We start from the raw sequence: 5,617 nt of genomic DNA, 5'->3' as shown, positions 1-5,617 counted from the left end.
AACTGAGCGAATGACACTTAATGACAGTTGTCATAAACATGCATAAAACCTCCTTCATATTCATGACATGTGTCATGTCATAGTTATGAAGGTGCCATGTCAGTCTTATGCACACCCCTTCAAGTAAAGTGTTACCGTATTTTCTTTTTGATTGATGATGTTACAGATTGATCAAAGCATGAGACTGTACAGGAGTGGCCAGGTGAATCAGGGTTCCACCTGTCTGGAGGCTTACTTTGATCTGATTGGCTGGTTCGTGTGATGTGGGCGGACTTGAACGGGGATGATTGGGAAGCGTGCATTTGCGGAGCAAGAAGACTTCTAGAAGTAGACTGATAACAGATATCACGCTCAATACTTATGTAAACTTTCCATACCATAGACACATCAGCTTCTAGGCTATAATTTATATTCATGGTTTTAATAATCATTTTAGTACTATTTGAGTGTTAACTGGAGGAACACTGCTTTTCAAAGATGTGGTTCATTTTATCAATGTGTGCACTGGTTAAAGCTTTCCATGCAGACTTCTCGGAAACAGGATCTGGTGTCCCGGACTCAGGTAAAAACAGAGCGGAAACACTTCACCTGCCGACGCTCGCGTGTAGTGTAAACAAAACGATTAGCATTCAGTTTAATATTATGTCATTCGTTTACGTTGTTTAATTACAAAAATACAAATGGAATTTAAAAGAGCATTTACCTCACTAACTGACACGCTTAACTTTTTCTTAACCGTTTACAGTAACAACCTAAAGGTGATTAAATTCATTTTTTTCTTAATTCGTTGTCATTTACGCGCATACCGCAAAAGATGCTCTTAATAATACTAACTACAGATAGTAATACAGTCAGTCCTTGCATGGGTTATGACATTTCGTATCATTGCAGTAACTTTTTAACTATTTACATGGTCTAGTGCTGTTGTGTAGTATCCATATTATCCCGAGGTGGCGGTGTAGTAACGCATATAAATGTTGATATATTCTCTAATTGTACATTAAGTTACCTTTTTGTCGTGTTTAAGTATAAGTCTAATCACTTGGTAATAAAATCTAAAATTATTACAGACTGCTTCAAGCTACTATAAACTCAAATAATGTATTTGCAGTTTGTACACTCTGATGCTAAAGCTCATGGAATGGTTGTCTGTCAACAGCTGTTGAACATATTTCTTAGTGAAAAGCCATATAACCACATTCAAGTTCTTTACATTTTTCTAGAAATCTGTTCCACAGTCTTATACCATCATGCCACAATTTGTACCTAAAACCGTCCATATGTGAAAGGAATCTGATTTGTTTTTTTTTTTAATTGAGCTAACGTTACAACAGTTTCTCATGGGCCCTGTTACAGCCACCTGTCCCATTGAATGGGGTTTGCCTTCTCAGTGGTTGGAGAACATTGTGGATAATCTGGGGATTATTAGAGCGAGTCTGCAGAACCCATTATGTAATCAGTGCAGTAACATGTTTTACTACTTTTAATAAGTTGTGCCATTCTGAGTCTGTTAATTTATTCAGTGAATTTGTTGGTTTTCAATTGCTAGGCTTCATAAGATGTAGTCACAGCTCTATTGCCACCTGTAACACCTGTACCATTTTCAAACTACTGAGACAGATACATTAGATTTATAGGAGATGTTACTGTTTGTTAAAGCCCTAAATTACATCATTGAGGAGTTCATGAGAATGGTCAGGTCTCTGTATTGTAGTTTTTGGAAAATGTTCTAGTTTTGCTGGAAATTTGGGGCACATCTTGCTTTTATTTGATCATGTGTACCACTTTGATCATGTATGACTTTCAGAATGTGCAGATGTTGTTTTAAAAGCCCTGTCTGATCGTGGTACAGTATCAGTGCCTTGTCTATGGGCAGAGAATAATGTATATTGTCATTTTAGAACTTCTTGGCAAGGACCTTCAGCAGGAGGTCAATTACTGTTTGGTCTCAAAGAAAGAATATTGAAAAGAGGACAAAAATACAATATTTTCAATTTGTACAATATGTTAAAGTTAACTTGAACCAAAGCTGAAAAAGTTCAGTTGATGTTTCGTTCCCTCCCATATTAAAATGAAAATGTAATGTGAAAATTTGGCGGATTTGTGGGGCCCGTAAGATATTTATTAAAAAGTCTCTTATGTCACCAAAGCTGCCCTTATTTGATCAAAAATACAGTTAATATAGTAATGAAATATTCTGTAAAATAACTATTTTCTATTTCAATATATCTAAAAATTTAATTTACTGTATTTCTGTAATGGCAAAGCTGAATTTTCAGCAGCCATTACTCCAATCCTCAGTGTCACATGATCTTTCAGAAATTAATCTAATATGCAGATTTGGTGCTCAAGTAACATTTCTTATTATTATCAATGTTGAACGGTTGCACTGCTTAATATTTTTTGTAGAAACTGGTATACTCATTTTTTTACAGGGTTCTTTGAATAGAAAGTTCAATAGAACAGCATTTATTTGAAATAGAAATCTTTTGTAACATTATTAATGTATTTACTGTCACTTTTGATCAATTTAATGATACTTTAATGATAGGATTTTCTAAAAATATATATATATATTTTTATATGTGGATAGTTAATAGTTGATTAGTTGACAAGATCAAACAAGTGGGATTGCTTTAGCCTATCAGTAGACAAAGAAAAAGGACATACAGAATATTGTTGTGAACACATGTTTTTCCTCAAACATCTTTTACTGTACTCTAATACACTCTCAGCCAGTGTTAGCCAGTCATGTCCTTACTCAATCATTACAGTGAGAACATCCGCTGTATGCATGATGTCACAGTGTTAATAGACAGATTGGCTGTCAAATGCAAGGTTACGGTCTGTTTGCTCTGAACACAATCCCTTCTTTCTTCTCATTTTGACTGTAAATCAAAGGTCTGGTGCGTCTGTCTCTGTGGCGACTTCAAGCAGGCAGCTATAGTAGCAGACATAATTAATGCTGTCCCTGATTGATTACCATGTCTCTGGTGAGCAGCCAGGGTGAAACAAGCCCCTTAAACCTTACTGATTATTTGTCTGGAGGCTGTTGCATTACTGTACTGTAAGGCAAATGCAAGCTGGCTGTCTGAGCTACAGCCATGGAGACTAGACTTAATCTGGACAGTGTTACTCTTATCACATCACATCAGTAGCCAAGAAGTAGAGAGATCAGTCTGTGCCTTCGTAAAATGTGCACATGATTTCAGTTAGCTATATGTTTTTAAACTATATGAGAGAGATTGATGGATTTTACGACTGTAAATGCTAAGAAAATCTTCCATTGTATGGAATTAAAGGTTCAGATTTGTATAGATTTGTAGCACTTTAAATTGTTTTCCATAATGTCAAAGGGAATTATAATTTGTTCTGACAAAGGGATAGTGCACTCAAAAAAGAATATTCTGTCATCATTTACTCACCGTCATGCCATTCCAACCCTGTAGGGGAGCGCGGGGCACAAAGTAACGCGGGGTAAGTTGTAACACACGTGGTTTAAATATTTCCACACATGCTAGCATAACCAAATTTACAGCATTTACTAGTTACCATATCAACATTATATAGAGAAAAAAAGTGCACCAAAATTCAAAAGTTTTTTGAAGATATCGCTGAACATTTATTTTACCATAGTAAAATTATATTTCTGGCTTAAGTCAAATTTTCATCTCAGTTTTTATTACTCATTTAAAATTAGACAAATCTGCTATTATTTTAATCTCCAATCTGTTATTTATCAGTTTAGATTATTTTTAATGCTTCGCTAACTATCAGAAGACAGTAACCGGTTTTAAATTCCAGTTGCGCAGATGGGGCACGTTGTAACACTGCGTTACAATGTGCCCTGCCGTGCTTTTCTATGATATTAGCAATGTAATTCAGACTATTTACTTTGATAAATTTTAATGATAAATGACGAGAAACAGGTGAATAAATACTGACAGTCAGTGTTTAATGTTAAGAAATTATTATTTCAAGACATGTAAAGCATTTTGGCTGGTTTATGTGGGCCGTCCCAAGCATGGTTGCAATGTGTTCATTGTCAAACTCCAAAATCAGATTATTTTTAATTCTTAAAAAACGCTATTATTTTATTTGAAATAAATAATTATTTTATTTTATTGACAAAATATTTTAGTTTGTCTTGTATATTTTTTTCATGCAATCAGATAACATTTTAAGCTGTTTTATGGTCATGTTACAACGTGCCCCTCAGCTGTTACAATGTACCCCACCTATGGGGCATGTTGTCATATTTCACTTCCAATTTTTGAGGGTAAATAAAGAAAACGTATACACTGTAATTATGAAACAAAGCGACATATTTGTACTAGACACGTGTGAAATTACTGTGGATAAAAAAAAAATTATACTCTGAACCCCATGTTGATTTACACAATTTTGAGAAAGTCAAAAAGTGTTACTTTGTGCCCTGTTCTCCCCTATGACTTTCTTTCTTCTGTGGTGGTCTGGTAATATAGAAATTAAATGCATTTTTTTTTTCAATAAATTTGATCATGATGAGTTATGGCTCATACTGAAGCATATACCATTGTTTAACAATGTCAGAGCCTATTCTTTTTTATGAATACTGTGAATTCTGACATACGGCTTTTTTCACATACTGTTTTTAGCAAACTATATTTCGGATGCAGCCACAGAGTTTGATGCAGTTGGGTCTAGGAGAGTGAACATTTAATTAAACGCAATAAAATGGAAATAGGGACTTTATTGTGATGTACATCTGAGTGTAGTGCATTTTCAAACAGGAAAATGATGTAGGGTGGGAACTTGGTTCTATGCATCAGTCATTGACTGTATTTATTGCTCATTGAGGCAGATGAATACAAGTTCACAGTCACACTAAATTATTGGAGAAGTCCTGCATACATCACTAGAGACTTTTTGCTTCCAGTTCCAGTTATCGACATTTTATTTTACTTTTTCCATTTTTTTACTTAAATTAAAAAGGTAAAAACATAAACATATACAGTATGTGGATGAATTAAAGCTCTATAACATGACTGCCTTTAAACTTGACACTATCTTTAATCAGTAGCATTTGGGTTACTTTGATGGCTCACAGGTCAGTATTGTGCTGATAACTCATTTCATTAAGGTCGTTTAGTATATTACAGTTAGTGTTGCGTTTTGGTGCCAATGTCCCTCTCTTAATATAAACCTCAAACTGGTGTAGGTCCTGCTTATTTTTTTCCATCCACTTGCCATGGATCGGAATCCTGTGGGCGCCCCTGGACGTTTCTGACGCCAGTCATTCGGCTCTCAAAACACTGATTTGATTAGTGAGAAATTCACTCTTGAAGCAACATTTGGCAGAATTTCAGTGTGCGGTTGATTTGTGGCTGGTGGACAGGAACAGGCCTGTTAACTCTGTAAGGAAAGTCAGAGTGGATAATGACGCTCTTTGGGTTTTCTTGGCACTGTCTTTCCTTTAGGGAAACCTTGTAGCCTTGTCTCCCATGCTGCATTGAGATTGCTCTATTACATTAAACCATTTAAACAGCTGTGCCTATCAGACCTGTCAAGTGAAGTGAAGTCTTTTTCATGTGATGTAACATACATTTTTAGTCCCTGTATATCATAGTTTGAGATC

The sequence above is a fragment of the Sinocyclocheilus anshuiensis genome, unplaced genomic scaffold (assembly GCF_001515605.1).
Source record: "Sinocyclocheilus anshuiensis isolate Anshui unplaced genomic scaffold, SAMN03320099.WGS_v1.1 scaffold1495, whole genome shotgun sequence".
Taxonomy (NCBI): Eukaryota; Metazoa; Chordata; class Actinopteri; order Cypriniformes; family Cyprinidae; genus Sinocyclocheilus; species Sinocyclocheilus anshuiensis.
The sequence above is the reverse complement of the archived record's forward strand: the minus strand, read 5'-3'. Positions refer to the sequence as shown.